Here is a 19616-nt window from a genome sequence, read left to right on the forward strand (position 1 = left end):
TTTGATAGAACAGTGGGAAATCGGTGTTCAGGGTGTTGGAGGTGAATAATTCCCTATGATGGCCTGGCCTCGGGGCTGATCATGAGAGAGGTGACTGAAAGGGAGGGCAGTGAAGGCTTTAGGGACTGAGATTGAAGACAGCAGGTAGAATTCATTCCTAACAACCCTCATCCTCTGATCATCAGTGCTCACTCATTACTGCTGTTATCAGAACAAGCTAACCATTGCCCTTACGCTTGCTGTCTACTGCATCTGCGTGTTGAATCAAGTTAAGCCTAAAGCTGACTCCTTACATAATTTAAATTTGGCCTAAAGGTTTTTCTGTACATCGGGAACTATAACAAGTGGAGGTGTAAACAGACCGTAGCCTATACTTGTGCCTGTCACAGAGTTTTGCCCAATCTAATGTAGCCAACTGTTTGACGCGCGTTCAAACAAGGCAAATGTCAACCTGCAACCAATCCACTGTTTCTGTACCTCACTTCCGTTTTCTGTCCCGAGGTCTTGCCCTGCTGTGGCTGCGATGGATTTTCCGATCCTGCTCTGGTTTGGGAGGCCGCACGAGATGCGAATCTTTCATTGCTCAATGAAACTCTTTTAAATTTAATTTGGCTTAAGTTTTTCTTTTCATCATGTGTAATGTCAAAATATCCAGATGGAAAGGGGGAAAAAAGAAGGATCCACAAGAAGACGGTTTGGGCAACACCCAATTACCTCCAGGGTAATTGATGAATTTCCCTTTTTTATTCAGATGTTTTCAAGTCAGGAAGGACAGACAGAAAGTGGAGATTGGCGAGCAGTTTTCTAGAAAGGAAATCTAGAAGTTGGACTAGCTCATGGCGTCTAGCCTGAGAGCCTCGGGAAAACGGGCCTCCATGTAATCCAGAAGTAAAGCTGACCCATACGGAGATGAAAGGCTGGCAAGAGCCTGGGAAGTCTTTTAAAGGGAGGATTTTTAAACATTTAGGTAGCAGAAGGGAATGATGATGTCACAGTTAAGATGAAAAAGTCTTCGAAGTAAAACCTACAGTGGAAATATAGAAGGGGAGATGGTGGTCAGGAGGCTTCAGTGGTGCAGGCCTATGGGGAATAGGAATGGAATGAGACATAAAGAAGAATTTTTAAAAGTTTGAAGTCGGCCGGGCACGGTGGCTCAGGCCTATAATCCCAGCACTTTGGGAGGCTGAGGCGGGTGGATCACGAGGTAAAGAGATCGAGACCATCCTGGTCAACGTGGTGAAACCCCCGTCTCTACTAAAAATACAAAAATTAGCTGGGCATGGTGGCGCGCACCTGTAGTCCCAGCTACTTGGGAGGCTGAGGCAGGAGAATTGTTTGAACCCAGTAGGTGGAGGCTGCGGTGAGCCGAGATCGTGCCATTGCACTCCAGCCTGGGTAACAAGAGCGAAACTTCGTCTCAAAAAAAAAAAAAGTTTGAAGTCTTATTTCTTACCTGTGGTCTAAGACAGGATTTAAAATCTGTTTGGAATAAGGTGTAGATGAAGAACAAATCAAATTTGTCTACAATATAATGTTCTTAATTAAGGAGAAGTCAGAATTTTGTAGACTAGGAATAGGAATGGAGAGAAGTGTGACTAGTTCTGTTGACTACTCTCTGCAGATAAGGGTGTTTTGGACACTGATGTGCATTGAATCACCCCGGGAACCTGTTGAATGAGAATTTTGATTCAGTGTTTCCGGGATGGAGCCAGAGAGTCTGCATTTCTAATCATCTCCCAGGTATTGTCAATGCTGCTTTGGGTGAAGGCTCCAGAGCAGGGATTTCCACAATTGAATTCACAAGAAAACCCCTTAGGTAACTCTGATATGCAGTAGGATTTTGGAACTGGAGCTATTGAAAACCTCGTTGAAGATTAATTAATGCAAGAACCAGAGGAATCAGTACAGTATTGAAGCTTCTTCAAGCAAAACGTTTTATTTCCAGTAGCATGTGGAAAAACATATTGTAGATGTCTATATAAAATATCTAAAACGGCCATCAGAAATTTAGGATGTAATGTTTTTAATAAACCATAGAGTGCCTGTTGTAAAGATGTTGAAGTCCTGGAGTAACTACAAAGGATAGTGAAATGAGTAAAACTGTAGACACAGTGACACTTTTGTAGCTTCTTAATCATACTTTAAATGATTTGAGTAATAAATGTGGCCTTCTTGATATTTAAGGAGCTACGATCAGTGAGTGTGTGTGTGTGTGTGTGTGTGTGTGTGTGTGAGAAGCCCTACTTTCACTGGGAATCCAGGGCCAAGAAAGGCTGACATTTCTTGTAATATATTCAGGAGGTGAAAATATGACAGCATTCAGGCACCTACCCACTCCAGTTTCACCAGACTCTCCCTCTCATTGTTGTAGACTCCCTTACTCTTTAGGACTCAACAGATTTCATCTCTGCTGCATCCAATTTGCCCCTTTTAGTAGAGTGTAATTAGATGCAAATACAAATTGCAACTATTGTCAGAATTCAAATGGGTTCTAATGAGAATTAATATTTTCCATTTGTGAAAGTACTGATTCAGAGCACATAATGAGGCAAAAATTCAAAATTAGGCAGAAGCCAGTTATTTCTCAAGCAGAAAGAGCTATATTTTATTCATCTTACAGAGATTAGAATTTTGCAATACAGAATATCAGAGCTTTAATAATTTCTAATAAATGATAAATGCTATAAATGATTTCTAATTCCTCAACCAAATCTTACTCTCCATAACAATTGTACATATGAATATGTGACCGAGTTAATTGAATGCTACTGTCTGCACTTTAAAGTTTTATTCTCAGATCTTGTTTCATTAGCACAATTATCCAAGAAAGCATTATATTAAACAAACGTACAACTGTGATATGCTCTACATATTAATCTGAATTCTTTTGGTTGCAAGTGACAAACTCAACTCACATTGATTTAAAGAAAGCAGAAAGGTACTTACTGATTTATGTAACTACAAAATTTAGGTATACTTAAGGTATATTTGGACCTAAAGAATTCATTTTCAATCTCTTTCTCTTCTGTTTCTTTTAACTGCTGGTCTTTTTAATTGCTATAACAGATAGCTTTTTCTAATCAAGGAAAGTGTTTCCAAGCAATTCAAACATACTGACTTTAGGACTTAAGATCCCAGAAGAAAAAACAGCCCAGACAGAAAATTCCTTGGGAAGATTGTGCTTCATTCAGGATAACAGGGCCATCTTAGAAACTATCATTGTGGCCATAGGACTGGAGCCCAGCCATTGGCCTATCTTGGTCATATACCCATCTCTGGGACTAATGTATAGTCAGCATCATCCTCACATTGACCACCTTGAATGAAAGTAGAATGTTTCCCGGAAAAAAGGGTGATATGCAGACTAATGGTATATTTGCACTCCGTTATGGCTTAGCTCGAATGGTAGGTAAGATGCAACTCGTAGAAATGCTTCCAAGGACAAGAAAAGTATCTGGAAAGGGTTCAGGGAAGTTTAATGGAAAAGGCACAGAAGCAATAAAGGTGTCTTAAATTAACGTGTGTGTGTGTGTGTGTGTGTGTGTGTGTGTGTGTGTGTGTGTGTGTAGCAAGGTTTATATCTGCTGATAGTGGACTTCAAACAGAACTTTGTACTTTTTTTTGTTCTACTTTAAGTTCTGGGGTACATGTGCAGAATGTGCAGGTTTATTATATAGGTATGCATGTGCCATGGTGGTTTGCTGCACCCATCAACCTGTCATCTATATTAGGTATTTCTCTTAATGCTGTCCCTTTCTTAGCCACCCACTCTCCTGACAGGCCCTGGTGTGTGAAGTTCCCCTCACATGTGTCCATGTGTTTTCATTGTTCAGCTCCCACTTAAGGATGAGAACATGTGGTGATTGGTTTTCTGTTCTTGTGTTAGTTTAATGAGAATGATGGCTTCCAGCTTCATCCATGTCCCTGCAACGGACATGAACTCATCCTTTTTTATGGCTGCATAGTATTCCATGTTGTATATGTGCCATATTTTCTTTATCCAGTCTATCATTGATGGGCATTTGGGTTGGTTCCAAGTTTTTGTTATTGTGAACAGTGTGGCAATAAACATATGTGTGCATGTGTCTTTATAGTAGAATGATTTATAATCCTTTGGGTATATTCTCAGGAGTGGGATTGCTAGGTTAAATGGTATTTCTAGTTCTAGATCCTTGAGGAATTTCCACACTGTCTTCCAGAATGGTTAAACTAACTTACACTCCCACCAACAGCGTAAAAGCCTTCCTATTTCTCCACATCCTCTCCAGCATCTGTTGTCTCCTGACTTCTTAATGATCACCATTCTAACTGGTGTGAGATGGTATCTCATTGTGGTTTTGATTTGCTTTTCTCTAATGACCAGTGATGATGAGCTTTTTTTCATGTGTTTGTTGGCTACATAAATGTCTTCTTTTGAGAAGTGCCTGTTCATATCCTCCACCCTCTTTTTGATGGTTTTTTTTTTCTTGTAGATTTGTTTAGTTCTTTGTAGATTCTGGATATTAGTCCTTTGTCAGATGGATAGGTTACAAAAATTTTCTCCCATTCTGTAGGTTGCTTGTTCACTCTGATGATAGTTTCTTTTGCTGTGCAGAAGCTCTTTAGTTAGATCTCATTTGTCAATTTTGGCTTTTGTTGCCATTGCTTTTGGTGTGTTAGTCATGAAGTCTTTGCCCATGCCTGTGTCCTGAATGGTATTGCCTAGGTTTTCTTCTAGGGTTTCCATGGTTTTAGATCTTCTTTGGTACTGTACCATGCTGTTTTGGTTACAGTAGTCTGTAGTATAGTTTGAAGTCAGGTAGTGTGATGCCTCCAGCTTTGTTCTTTTTGCTAAGGATTGTCTTGGCTATGTGGGATCTTTTTTGGTTCCATATGAAATTTAAAGTAGTTTTTTCTAATTCTGTGAAGAGAGTCAATGGTAGCTTGATGGGAATAGCATTAAATCTATAAATTACTTTGGGCAGTATGGCCATTTTCATGATATTGATTCTTCCTAACCATGAGCATGGAATGTTTTTCCGTTTGTATCTTTTCTGATTTCCTTGAGCAAAGGTTTGTAGTTCTCCTTGAAAAGGTCCTTTATATCCTTTGTAAGTTGTATTACTTGGTATTTTATTCTCTTTGTAGCAATTGTGAATGGAAATTCACTCTTGATTTGGCTCTCTGTTTGTCTGTTATTGATATATAGGAATGCTTGTGATTTCTGCACATTGATTTTGTATCCTGAGACTTTGCTGAAGTTGCTTATCAACTTAAGGAGATTTTGGGCTGAGACAATGGGGTTTTCTAAATATACAATCATGTCATCTGCAAATAGAGACAATTTGACTTCCTCTCTTCCTATTTGAATACCCTTTGTTTCTTTTTCTTGCCTGATTGCCCTGGCCAGAACTTCCAATGCTATGTTGAATAGGAGTGGTCAGAGAGGGCGTCCTTGTCTTGTTCTGGTTTTCAAAGGGTTTGCTTCCAGTTTTTGCCCATTCAGTATGATATTGGCTGTGGGTTCATCATAAATAGCTCTTATTATTTTGGCATAAATTCCATCAATACCTAGTTTATTGAGAGTTTTTAGCATGAAGGGGTGTTGAATTTTATCAAAAGGACTGGACTTGGGACCACTGAGAACAAATATTATGCCTCTTTCGACGGGCTGTTCTTCAAATGTTTGAAGTTAATGGTCACGTCTTTCAGTCTAGTCTTTCCAGAGTAAATATTTTTCACCGTCTCATAGTTCCTTGTATAATATGGTTTGAAACACTTCCCTCTCTTGTCTGTCTCTGAGCACCCTTGCCTGTCAGGGTCCCTGTGAAGGTAAGTAGCCTACAACCATTCAGAGTGAAGAGAGCAACGATTATTCTGTTGTTTTAGATTTTCTATTTTTACTAATGTGTCAACACCACGTTAGTGCCTGGGAATTTTCTTATCTAAATATTAATACACTTTAAGCTTACTCTAAAAGAAAATTTCCAAGTTCTTTTCATGAAAACTTTATATCTTCTTTATGCCTACTTGTTCATTATATTTTTAATGTAAAAATTTTTTTCAGTTTTATATTTATCATAAAGTCTCCATATCTGTCTTAATAGCACAATAGAGAAGCAGTAAAGAATAGTGAATACTCACATAAACATTTAAAAAACTTTTAGATGTAGAAGTAAACCATCTATTGAGATAATCATGTGGTTTTTGTCATTGGTTCTGTTTATGTGATGATTATGTTTATTGATTTGTGTTTTTTGAACCAGCCTTTCATTCAGAACTTTTTAGTTTCTAAAGCAATTCACTGCATTTTCTCAGTCACAAAATTCTTTTTTTCTTCTTTTTTTTGAGATGGAGTCTCACTCTGTTGCCCAGGCTGGAGAGCAGTGGCGCCATCTTGGCTCACTGCAACCTCTGCTTCAGGGGTTCAAGAGATTCTTTTGCTTCAGCCTCGTGAGTTGCTGGGATTACAGGTGCAGGCCCCCACACCTAGCTAAATTTGTTTTTTTTTTTTAGTAGAGAAAGGGTTTCACTATGTTGGCCAGGCTGGTCTCGAACTCCTGACCTCAAGTGATCCACTCACTTCAGCCTCCCAAAGTGCTGGGATTACAGGCATGAGCCACCAGGCCCGGCTAGAAAATTCTTTATGACAAGAAATTTGTTTCCCTGTCTCTTCCACCCACTGGACTTGGGACCACTGAGAACAAATATTATGCCTCTTTCGACGGGCTGTTCTTCAAATGTTTGAAGTTAATGGTCACGTCTTTCAGTCTAGTCTTTCCAGAGTAAATATTTTTCACTGTCTCATAGTTCCTTGTATAATATGGTTTGAAACACTTCCCTCTCTTGTCTGTCTCTGAGCACCCTTGCCTGTCAGGGTCCCTGTGAAGGTAAGTAGCCTACAACCATTCAGAGTGAAGAGAGCAACGATTATTCTGTTGTTTTAGATTTTCTATTTTTACTAATGTGTCAACACCACGTTAGTGCCTGGGAATTTTCTTATCTAAATATTAATACACTTTAAGCTTACTCTAAAAGAAAATTTCCAAGTTCTTTTCATGAAAACTTTATATCTTCTTTATGCCTACTTGTTCATTATATTTTTAATGTAAAAATTTTTTTCAGTTTTATATTTATCATAAAGTCTCCATATCTGTCTTAATAGCACAATAGAGAAGCAGTAAAGAATAGTGAATACTCACATAAACATTTAAAAAACTTTTAGATGTAGAAGTAAACCAGATGCAAAAGAAGCTGCGAAACAAATGTTTGCTTAATGACTCATAAGGCAGACAATCGGGTCAAGAAATAGAATTTCGCCAGTCATTCTAGAAACCCCTCCGTAAGGCCTACCCTAGTCTTAATCCCCACCTTCCCAATAGTACACCACTAAATTTATGTAGTAAAATAAACTAATCTGGCAATCAATCATTTGTGATATTTAAATATTTTTATTATCTAAATGTATATCAATAGACACTATAGTCTTGTCCATTTAAAAATTGCAGCTGTTAAGTCTCTCAATCTCTAGTTTTCCTTCCATCTCTTTCTCTTAAAATGTATCTGTTTTATTTGACCTGAACAGTTATCTACAGTGAGGATTTTTAAATTACATAATCATAGTGTGAGTCAGCATCTTCCTCCATCCTCTGTATTTTCTGCAAATTGGTAGTTGGATCCAAAGTCTTGATCAGATTCATGCTTAATCCTGGCTCCAAGGCTGTAGGTCATGGTGTGTTCCGTAGTGAAGAGGCACACGGTGTCTGGTCATTTCTTTCTGTGGTTGTGGTTGTTGTTGCTCATTGATTCATTACTTCCCTGGGATTTGGAAATAGTGAAATTTTAATTCTATTATTTCTGGCCATTTATTTAGTGTAAAACTCTTTATAAGGAGAAATTTCATACATCTGCATTTGGTATGGAGTGGTCTAGTTGATATAGAATGACAGGATGATACTCTTTTCTAATTGTTTGCTAGTTTTCAAGGTAAGTTGTTTTTCTGTTATTCTCTGAAGATGAACAACAATTTGTTTTTTTAAAATGTCATTATAAACTCATTGATTTAATGGGTGTATGATTGCAGTAATCCCTTTGAAGCTCATTTATTCCTTCTTTGGCCAGTGGGAGGCTCTTCAAGTCAGTTTCTTAGTATTTTTGACAGGGCCTTAGTAGTCTTTGATAGCCTCTTTGCTATCCGATATAACAAAGTGTTCTAGGTGCATCTTGTTCATTTTCTGCCTCAGACTTGGAATCAGTCACTTCCTCAAAGATATTCAAACCTCTTTGGTTAGAAAGGGTATTTTAAGACCATAATCTGGGTGTTTCTAGGCTCTTAGTAGGCAGAGTAATATATACCTCCAAAAACTCTATGCTATGTAATCTTATGCGTTTATATTGATACTTTTAATTAAAATTCAGAGATTTTCTTAATCTTTTATATTACTTCTGTATCTTGTTTTTCCGTATTGAGAATCCGAGGATCCTGATTTTCAAGGACTTGAGGAATAATCAATTAGAAAATTTCATAAGTATTTATTTTTCTCCTTCCTACATTGCACACATAGTCTCAGATAAGAATAACCACAGTAATCCTGGACTACCACCACCAGTTAAAACTGCTTTTGCAGATGTGCTCCCCTTCATCCTCTGTTCTTTGCAATTATATAAAATCTACGCTGCCTGAACATGTAGACATTGTATTTTGTTCTCTTTCCTTTTTATCCTAAATATAATTTAGCTCTACCAGTAAATATGTATTTAATATTCACCAGTCCTTATTTTGATGCTTCTCAGTCAAATTTGAAGCTCATTCTTTAGTATATTCTTCAGTAAGGGCTCATGCGAATAGTATTTCCTAAGTTCTTGCCATGTCAAATAGTTTATTGCCCTTACATTTTAAAGTCAGTTTAACTGGTTATATAATGATTGGTTCAGTTTTCCTTGAGTGTCTAAAGTCTGTTATTCCACTTTTTCTGGCATATATATTGCTGTTAAAAATTCTGGAATTCTTATGGCAATTTACTTCAATCTCCTTTATGTATTGTTTACTGGTTTTATCTAAATGACTGCAGGGTTTTTTTCTTTCTCTTTAAAGTCTAGTACTTTTATGGAAACATGACTTGATGTTGGTCATTATGGGTTGTTATTCTTAAGTACATGGTGTTCTTCAGTTTGTAGTTTCAAATCTTTTTTTAAATTTTAAGAAAGTTTTCTTGAATCATATTTTTTAGTATTCACTGTGTTTTTTTATTTTGGGTTTCTTCTGAGACTCCTATTACCTATAAAATGGATTATTTGCCTATTTTTAATATTAGTTATATATTTTTTAATCCTTTTTATCTGTAGATTCTTTTCAATTTAAAAAATGTATTCTTGCAGTCCTCCATTTCTCTTACACCATCACTGTGGTGATGCTCTGTGCTGCTTCCAGTTTAGTCATTTCTGAAATGATTTTTCTCATTTTTTCCCCTGAGTTCTATTACCTCATTTCTGAGGTGAAGGCTGTACTTGTTGGCTTTACAGCTAAAAATAAACTGCAGCAAGATGTCATTTTGAGAAGACAGGTAGAAATAAACTGGATTATCTCAAAGAAAAAAATATTGAGAGAGACTTACTTAAAACAGCTAAGAGCATATTACAATAACTGATTTAGGTCCTTGTGTCACTCACCCATCTCATCTTCCCCTATGTTTCTCCACTGAGGCGGTGTTTCCTTTCACATCTGAGTAATTTTCTGTAAAATTTTAACCCTACTGATCTAGGGCAGTCCTTATTCTAGACAAAAAACTGAAGAAGGAATTTATACATAGGCTCTTCCTTAACACTTCCAGCCCCAACATCTGCACTGAGCATAAAGAGAGAAAGTAGAATTCTGATATAGTTTAAGTTCACTCTTATTAAACCAATTTATTTTTTTAAAAAATCTTTTATTTTAGATTTCTGCCTCTCCTGACCGTGGGCAAAAACGGTGTGCTGAAACAGAAGTGATTATGCATTAGAGGTAGTTTTGGGGAGACTTTGTAGTTCAAAATTATTAAAAGAAAGGATATCTCTTTTCCGAATTACTCTGTAAAAGTACAAAGACAGATTTATTACTAGAAGAAATGAGACAAGATAAAGAGCAGAGTAAGATACATAATAAGGCAAACACTTTTGTACTGAAATATTTATTTAAAAACATTGGCTATGTAGATATTTATAAGTAGTTTATTTTCTATGCAGTTTCTGTGCAGTTATGACAGTCTCTAATTGCTTGATTTCAGTTACTAGGCTTGTCAAAGCCATATACTCTTTTTCTACAAAAATCACTTGTGATATTTTTAGTTTCTAGAAAGAATATAGCCCAAAGTTGAATAGTCCAAAGCAAAAAAGCATAAATTGAAAGAAAGATGCTGTTATGTGGGATCAATCCACACAGAATTACATCGGATTGTATCAAATAGAAGTAACTCAAATTTTGCTTTGGCCTCCTCTAGGAAAATTAAGGAATAAACAAAATCAAACATACAATACATTTTCACTGAACTCTATATGTCAATTATTATACTAGATACAATGGGATAAACAACAATAAGTTAGGTGACTAATTCGCAAGTCAAAATGAAGATAGACCATTGAAGAGAACCTCTTTGTATTAAAGTTTATACCAATTTTCAAACTCTGGGGTTTACTGATTATAGAAATAAAGGATTGGAGTTATTGATTGTGAGATAAGGGTGATTTCCATATCACCAAGAATGTACTAAAGTGAGTTTGAAGAGAAAGTAATTATACATTTTAGAAATGTTTGTCATTTATTTGTTTATGAATTAAATGAGCATTTATTAATCTGAAGTCTTTGGTATGTATACAGTAAGTGAAAATATGATATTGTCAGAGAGACTTTGTGGAGCAAGAAGAGATGAGGAGCAAGCTTCAAGGATCATCAACATTTGAAGACTAAACAGTGTAAAAGCTGGAAAAGGAGACTTGGCCAGAGAGGAGGAAGGGAACAGTAGAGCATAGTGTCAAAGAAGCACAGCAGAGTTTTTCCTGTGAGTGTCAAATTCTGCTGAGCATTCAGTCAAGATGAGGTTAAAAAAATGCCTGTTGGATTTAGTGGTAAGGAAGTCACTGATGAATTTGGTGGTAGCATTTTTAAATGAACATCTCTTGTGGGGAGACTTGAGCATCTGTATTTTACAACATTTCACAGATGGTATGAATGTCACTTGTCTAGCCCCTTCATGTGATACTTCCTTTGGAAATTTACCCAGCTCTCTGATTCACTGTTCTTGGACCACTCCCTTGTGAACCCCACCACAAATAATACCCCGTATTTGGGGTCCATTCAAGTTTCCTAGATATTACATCTAAACTGGCATCCCAAGGTCAGGCTTGTCAGGAGTGGGAACAAGACACAGGAAGAAGTTAAAGTTATCTTAGGATCCAGCTAGGTTGACGAATTAGATGATGAGGCCATTAACCAACATTTGAATATAAATAAAGAAGGGCGACCTAACAAGAGCAAAGAGAAAGACTATAGTCCTCAAAGAGTTTAGGAAAAGGTAAATTACAGAGTAACTATTTTCTAATATGTTTCCTGTTTAGGGGATGCCATGGTGAATAGACAAATCTCATCTGTGGACAGGATTCATCCTTGTAATGGAGAAGGATGATGCATGGAAGTTGCCAACATTAGCAGTATGACATCCCTTCATATACTGCCTCCTTTTGCTCTGATTCTCTATATTGCCAAACAACATTCTAATTGATTAATTTACTTAAATGATGACATATGAAATACTCATTTATGAAATTATAAAACTATTGAACTAAGTAAACTAATCAGGACTTATCTGATTTTTAAAGGTTGGCAATTTGGAGAAAAAAGATATTATACTGTTGTTTTAATTTGCACTTTTTTTTGCTTGAGAGCTTGCAAATTACTCACACATTTACTAGTCATTTCTGTTGCTTTTATTACAAATTCTGTGTTCATGCCTTATGCTCATTTTTCTATCTAGACTTCAGTATCATTCACACTGATGCGTTTCATAATATTTATATATTAAAAAATTAATCCTTTGCCATGTTAACTCTGGTATTTTTGTTGCTATTTAACTTGCATTAAACTTATTAACTATTTTATATCAAGTTTTTGAAATTTTAATATAAACGAGTCTATCATTTTTTTCTTTTCATTTTAGGATTTGAATCATAGAAAAACAAATTCCTCTTCACGAATAAGATACATGCTTGCCTATTATTTCTTCTTGTTATGTTTACATTTTAAGATTTATCTCAATTCATTTGCAGCTTATTTTAGTATGTATTGTAAAGTGATGACCACAATTTTTCTCAATCAATTAGTTTGTAGATCATTTACAGAATATATTCTTTACTCATGTGTGGTTGTGGAATGTAATGGAATAGAATGCCACTAGGAGAGCGAACCCAAAGGAACAGAGAAATCTGCAACAAAAGCTCTTTAAGAAGGTATTCATATGAACCCCCACATACAAGTGTGTGAGAAGGTATTCAATGAACACTTACATACAAGTGAACTATGCATAGTCACCAAATCTGCTTACAATATCAGCACCTACCTATAGATGAAAAAGAAGGGAAAGCAGTTGAGTTTCGACAGATTGAGGGTGAAAAGCCTTTAAATTGCTAACAGGTTCTGATAGGGAACTACAGCTGGCTGGTCTGAGAACAGAACTTCAGAAGCACTTTGCAACCTCCAATTTATGGATGAGTGTTAGAGTGGATTGGACTCCACGGACTGTCAAAACCAAGAAAGTACAGCCCCCTTGTAAGATAAAACACGAACTGAGAAGGAACTTCTGGGCATAGAGTCCAAATTGAGCAGGATGTGAACAATTAGTGCAAAGAAAGAGCATATCCTAGATTTTGTTTTCTAGAAAAACAAAGCTGAAATGAGGGCTTATGGGCAGATGGTTTATTTAGGATGAAATCCAAAGAGTAGGAGAGTGGTGCTGGTGAAATAAATGAGGAAAATCTAATAGAAGCTTGCTTAACTAGCTGGCCACTCCCATGGGAAACCAGGTCCCAATGCCACCAGAGCTTACTGAGGAATTTATTGTGATTTTCTTTGTGGCCTATGATATGATCAATTTTCAGACGTGTTTCAAAGACACTGTTTAGGGATATCTGGAGTGATAATTCGTTTCTCAAAAATCTTCTGTTAGTTATTGTAAGCATCTTTAGCGACTGCTATCACTGGATTGTTTGATCAGAATTATTTTTTGTCATGAAGCTTAGTTGAGAATACTGGAAGCGAGTTCCAGATTATTAATAGATTTGTTTGGGCTGGTGGGAGTGGAGTGGGGAGGGCTAAGGTCAGGATGCTGGCATTAAGAGATCACTAGATACCACATTCAGTCTCTGACAATTAAAGCAAACAAAGGAATAATGATTCAAGCAAGATAATTTAAAAGATGGATATTATATGTATAATATCAATAGATAAATTCAGTATATTATACATCAAATTAAAAATAATAACATGTTTCTAGTATTGTTTTTTTAAAATATATTTTGATGGACATTTCATTTGGAAGTTTAAAGAGTAAAACAGATACTGACAATATGAAATCACAATAGCCTAATAAAATACTGACTGTTAATTAGGCTGCTAGCCAGGGATGTCAATGCTAAGGAGGATTTGCCCTGGCTATGCAATTATGTATGATAGGTATAGATAGCTAGGTCGATAGATACAGATATCTATGAATATATATTTATATGATTATATATACATAAATGATGATTATTCTGGTTTCCAGATTCACCATGCATGAGTACAAATGTTGTGAATTAATTATCACATTCACAATCACCCCTGGGGCATTGATCCTTGAACCCTGGATACCTGGTAGGGAGGTTCTCACCCTTATGATTACCATAGAGATGGTCATGCCCAGAGAGCCATCTACTTGTTTGTTTTTGTTTTCATCTCTTTCTCCTGTCAGTGCTCTGTTGTGGAAACTCCAACACTTAAGGTTCTTGAGACATGATCAAAAATATCATTTAAAACTTTATTGGCTAATGGACAGAGATGGTGCAGTCATAAAATTCTGTTTCCATGCAAAGGTACATGCTTTACATATAATAATTTACTTTTCAAAATTTTTAGTGCAGTCTCTCCCCATTTATACTCAACTTCTGCTGGATATAGGGTTGGCTTTTGTCATGAGTATTCAAAGAATTTAGCTGAGTGTAGTCCTTTTCCAACATTATTCATGGAAGGGGTCTTTCCGAATCTGTCACATTTCAAGTGAGTTGAAGCCAGTTAGCTGGTGTGTTTTTTTGTGTGTAACTCTTTCCCTCCCTATTCAATTGAGGTCTTGAGCATTCAAATGCAGTCAGCTGTTCTTTGTTTAGTAAGTTTCTGGAGGAATTGATTGAAGTACTACCTTTGAGCAAGAAGATGAGGAGTTCAGTGGCAAAGACTCAGATAGATGGGTTTGGCAGAATCTTCTTTTGGAGCAGAATTTTGGGTTTTACAAAACAATCCAATATTACTTGGGGCTTAACATGAAGATGGTAAATAAAAATGTAGAGATCCTGCACTGTGTGGCAGGAATCTCACTGCTTGAGTAACAATATTGGTCTTTATTGGTTCCCTTAAAACATATAGCACTGAGTCGTTCTGTGATTTCAGCCCTGTAAGCCTTGATAACCCTGGGTTCATAGTTCCCTGGACTAGTCTTCCACCTGTGAAGAGGAAATCTTTATCATGACTGATAGCTTTCCTAATCACTCCGAAGACTGGGGACTGGGTAACCGAGACATTTTTTAGGGAGACCACAAAGGTCCTTAATGAATTTTAAAATCAAGAAGCCAAAATCTGCACTTGTTCTCCCACCCAGGATTCAGCTGCAATGTGGGAAAAATGGAAATGTGGCCTCCAAGACAGAGTTGCGTCTTGAACGTACTTGGTAGATAATTCTGCTGAGAGGGGACATTCTGAGCCAGCGATAGGAAAGGTGCCCGATAATAATAATACAATCAGTGCTCCCTGTCCATGGGTTCTGCATCCGCAAATTCAGCCAACCATGTGTCAAAAATATTTGGGGAAAATAATAAAATGTATGACAAAAAACAAATAAAAACAATATAATAGAACAATTATTTACATAGCATTTACATTGTTTTAGGTTTTATAAGTAATCTAGAGATTATTTAAAGCAAACAGGAGGATGTGTGTAGGTTACATGCAAATGCTATGTGACTTTACAGCAGGGACTTGTGCATTTGCAGATCTTGGTATCTGAGGGGGTCCTGGAACCAATCCCCTCATTAATACCAAGTGACAAGTGTAGTAGCAACATCAAAGATGATAACAGCTACCATTTATTAAACACACACCACGTGCTAAGTACTTAGAAAAATTGCCTCTAATCCTTCCAACAAGAAATACATTAGTTTTCACTAATACTTTACAGAGAGAAACAAACTCAGATGGTTAAATAAATTTTCCCAAGTCATACTACTGATGTGGATGCTAAGCCAGGTTTGTCTGAAATGAAAGCTCAAGTTCCTAATCCCTTCTGATTAGGGATAAATACTAAGGTATATATACTTCTGATTAGGGATCTGTCCTTCTGGCAGGATATATACTAACTTCTAGCCATTGAATTAGTATCAGGTACCAGCTATTATACTTGCATGTTTTGCTAATTTGGCAAAGTAATATTATCACCATCACCATTCATAGATAGTGAAACAAAGGCTCAGAAAGGATTAATAATTTGCTCAAGGTCACATAGCTGGTAATTGGGAGAATTTGGATTCAGCTCCAGGTCTGTGTACTCCAAAACCCATCCTTTTCTCATCGAGGTACAGTGACTTCCCACAGGCAGTCCTGGGTATTAAGAGAAGTGTTCGTGTACACTGAAGGGAGAGTTTTCCTGGTCTTCCAGATGAACCTGGAACTTAATGTCAATTTTATTTTTCCAGGAAAATTCATACAAAATAAAAAAATAAAGCATGTCTCTTGGAAATGAACTACTTCAAGTTTAATGTCTCTCTTGCTAATGCAGAATTTATCAGCCAAGACAGATGGCTGGCCTGGTGCAGGCATTGGAGTGCAAGGAATTATGAAAGCCTAGTATTATTGAGGGATTGGGAAGTCAATCTAGGAGCCGAATTTCACAACGTGTAAAGGGAGCATTTGGAAGAGTCATGGAGAGGGCACCTTCGGAAACAACATGTAGCTCTGTGGTTTCAGGATGTTGGCCTAGGTCCTATATTCTATGTAATAATGACCCTGTAGGGTGGTCCTTGGGTTGATTGCTGTGCTGATTGACCAGGTGTGGGCACTTTGTCGATCGACTGCTGTGTGGGAAGCCTGACTTCTTCCCCAGAGGTACTCATTTCTACCTAGGAATCACTTGTGGACATTCTATTATACCATGGAGAGGTGATCAACTCAGAACAAAGAAAGGATAAAATAGACCCCTGAGAGCAGAGGCAACTTTGTGAGAGGAGGACATTTTCCTACACATATTGCCTCTTTTTCAATAAGCACTGAAAGAACTCTGAACCTTGGGACTGCCCTTTCATTACTTGCTGTTCAGCAAGGGGGCAAGCAGGGGACTGGAGACCATTGTTACTCAGCTTGTCACTTGGAAGTTAATTAATAAGCCAAGTGAGTATCATTTGTGGGAGTTCTAGAATTTCCAAAGTGCAAAGGGGCAGACTCTAGTCAAAGTTCAGAATAAGAGCAGAAGAGAGATGTCATCGTGAGATTGGGAGCCCTTGATTAAATGAGCTTTTCATTTTTATTTTTATTTTTTCAATGGGCTTTTTAGGTACTACTTTGTCTCAGGGGCATCTGAGTTGGGAAAAAGATTCTGAGACCTCTCTACCAAGTAGAACAAACAATGGGATTATAGTCCCAGGTCATGGAGGCTTGAGACATTCAGTCTAGTTCCAGAGAGTCTGAAGCATGCAGCAGACATGTGACTACAGCATGTATAGAGGTAGACACTGGATTGGAAATGTCAATCTTTAAAGACTAGTGTAGGGGATTAGAGATCTGTGGAAAGGGTATGTGAGTGTTTACGTGTGTGTGTGGTGGGAGCTGCAGTCTGAAATAATGGCACACGGATTTTGGCTCTTCAGGACGGTTGGGAATGTGGAAGGTGTGGGGGTTTTGTAGTTCATTTGCTTTCACTGTCTATATTCTGGAGGACAGATCACTTCCTCTGGCTCATTGAGTCGTAGTTGGCTGTTTGCTATACATTATCATTTCACTTCTTCAGGGTTTATTTCATTGCTTGGTATCTATGTTTGTACTAATTGGAGTATCTAGCTGTTAGTTAAAAAACAAGCAAACAAACTAACATGTAATGCCATAGATCCATATGGGAAAACTGAGGCTGACCAAAATTTGATGGAGGCAGTAGATGATAGAACTCAGACTAAAATTAGTGGCTCCTGACTTCATGTTTTGTGCCCTTTTCTGTGTCCAAGCATGGTGGGGAGGCTTCAGGAAACTTAGATCCTCTCACAAGCATCTAAACGTAAACTAAACAGAACTATCTATTATTATAACTTCCCTCTCTAGTGTTCAAGTTATATTGAATAGCTTTTCCTATAAGGTAGAACATAAAGTGGCAGGTGCAGCCACTTTCCCTGAAATTAAAGGAATTAGTTGCTGTGAAATGCAAACAAAATTCAGAGAAGGCTGGACCAACCATGGACACTTGCCAAGCTTCTACTATGTGTAAGGTACTGTAATATGGTTCCAAATTTCCTGGGACAGTTCTTCCAGTTATATAATTCTTCCACATTTTTACTCTTCTCTGATATCTATTGAGCTGACTTTTTCCCATATGCATATTGGTCTTATATTTACTTGTTTGTGAATTTGCTCATTACTGCTTTTACTTCTTTTCCTATTGCATGAGGTCTTAGTTACTGTTAGCTGAGTAGTTGTTAATGCTTAGAAAATTAAAGGCATTACCTGTGCTACTGAGTAGCTGAGCTGGCACCTGGCCTTGCTTTTCTTTGATTTCAAAGCTGCTATGTGCACATCCATATTTTGGGGGCATTCCTAAAAAAAGGGGCATTCATCCAAAAGGTTATAAATTAAATGAATGTAGCATGTGTTTTTCTAACACACATTACTTCATCAGTGCATCTTAGAAACAATAATATCTACCCTAATAGGCCCTTGGATGTTGCTAAGGTTTTTTATTTTCAGAATCTCTTAACATTATATATTTCTTTGAATGCAAAATTATTATCTTTTGAAGGTGTTCTGTAACCAATAAGGGTTTCCTAGCAATACGTGCTATTCTTGTGTTTACCTAAATTCCTTTGAGAGAACACTTGCTCGTAGAAGAGGGATAAGGGAAGAAAATAACCTTCTGAAAAAAGAGATTTTAGTTAGGCTATAGCATTCATCATGGTGGCACAAATCTGAAACAACAGTTGATTAAACAAAATAGAGATTTGTTTCTTTGTCATAGTTGATGTATTAGTTTGTTATCATATTGCTATAAAAGTTTTTATTAAAAAATTCAAATTACTTGAAACTGGGTTATTTATAAAGAAAAGAAGTTTAATTAGCTTACAGCTTCATAGGCTGTACAGGAAGCATGGCTGGGAGGCCTCAGGAAACTCATGATCATGGCAGAAGGCAAAGAGGAAGGAGGCACGTTTTACATGGCTGGAGCAGGAGGAAGAGAGAGAGGAGGAGAGGTGCTACACACTTTTTACCACATCTCATGAGAACTCACTCACCATCATGAGAATAGCAAGGGGGATGTCTGCCCCCATGATCCAATCACCTCCCACCAGACCCTCCCTCCAACACTGGGGATTACAGTTTGATGTGAAATTTGGGCAGGGACACAAATTCAAACCATATTAATTGGTGTGTAAGCAGCCCAGGATTTGTAGGATGGCTTCATGGCATTGGTGATTAGGACCCAAATTTAAACCATATAATTCCATCTCTAACCCCTTCCAAATATCATGTCCTTCTTAGATTGCAAAATACAATCATCGCTTCTTAGTAGTCCCCTGTTTTAACTCATTTCAGCAATAACTCAAAAGTCCACAGTTCAAAGTCTCATCTGAGACAAGGCCAGTCCCTTCTGCCCATGAGTCTGTAAAATAAAACAAGTTAGTTACTTCCAAGATACAGTAAAGGTACATGGTTTGGCTAAACACTCTCATTCCAAAAGGGAGAAATCAGCCAAAACAAAGAGGCTACAGGCCCCATGCAAGTTCAAAACCCAGTAGGGCAGCCATTGAATCTTAAAACTCCAAAATAATCTCCTTTGACTCCATGTCTCACATCCAGGCTACACTGATGCAAGGGTTGGGCTCCCAAGGCCTTGGGAAGCTCCACCCCTGTGGTTCTGCAGGATACAGCCCCTCAACTGGTTTCACTGGCTGGCATTGAGTGCCTGTGGCTTTTCCAAAAGCACAGTGCAAGCCGTCAGTTGATCTACAATTCTGGGGTCTGGAAGACAGTGGCTCTCTTCTCACAGCTCCACTAGGCAGTGCCCCAGTGGGGAGTCTGTGTGGGGGTACTCCAAGCCTGCATTTCCCCTCCACATTGCCCTAGTAGAAGTTCTCCATGAGGACCCCACCCTTACAGCAGTCTTCCTGGA

At 37.5% G+C, this 19616-nt stretch overlaps 1 long non-coding RNA gene across 1 annotated transcript in view; it reads left to right on the forward strand.

The window, feature by feature from the left end:
• Positions 1-6827: 6827 nt before the first annotated feature.
• LOC144579048 (uncharacterized) overlaps positions 6828-19616 on the forward strand; it is a 78547-nt gene continuing 65758 nt past the window's right edge. Inside the window, exon 1 of the long non-coding RNA XR_013525853.1 lies at positions 6828-6869. This is a non-coding gene — a long non-coding RNA (uncharacterized LOC144579048). The remainder of the gene's footprint in view (positions 6870-19616) is intronic.

The sequence above is a fragment of the Callithrix jacchus genome, chromosome 1 (assembly GCF_049354715.1).
Source record: "Callithrix jacchus isolate 240 chromosome 1, calJac240_pri, whole genome shotgun sequence".
Lineage (NCBI taxonomy): Eukaryota > Metazoa > Chordata > Mammalia > Primates > Cebidae > Callithrix > Callithrix jacchus.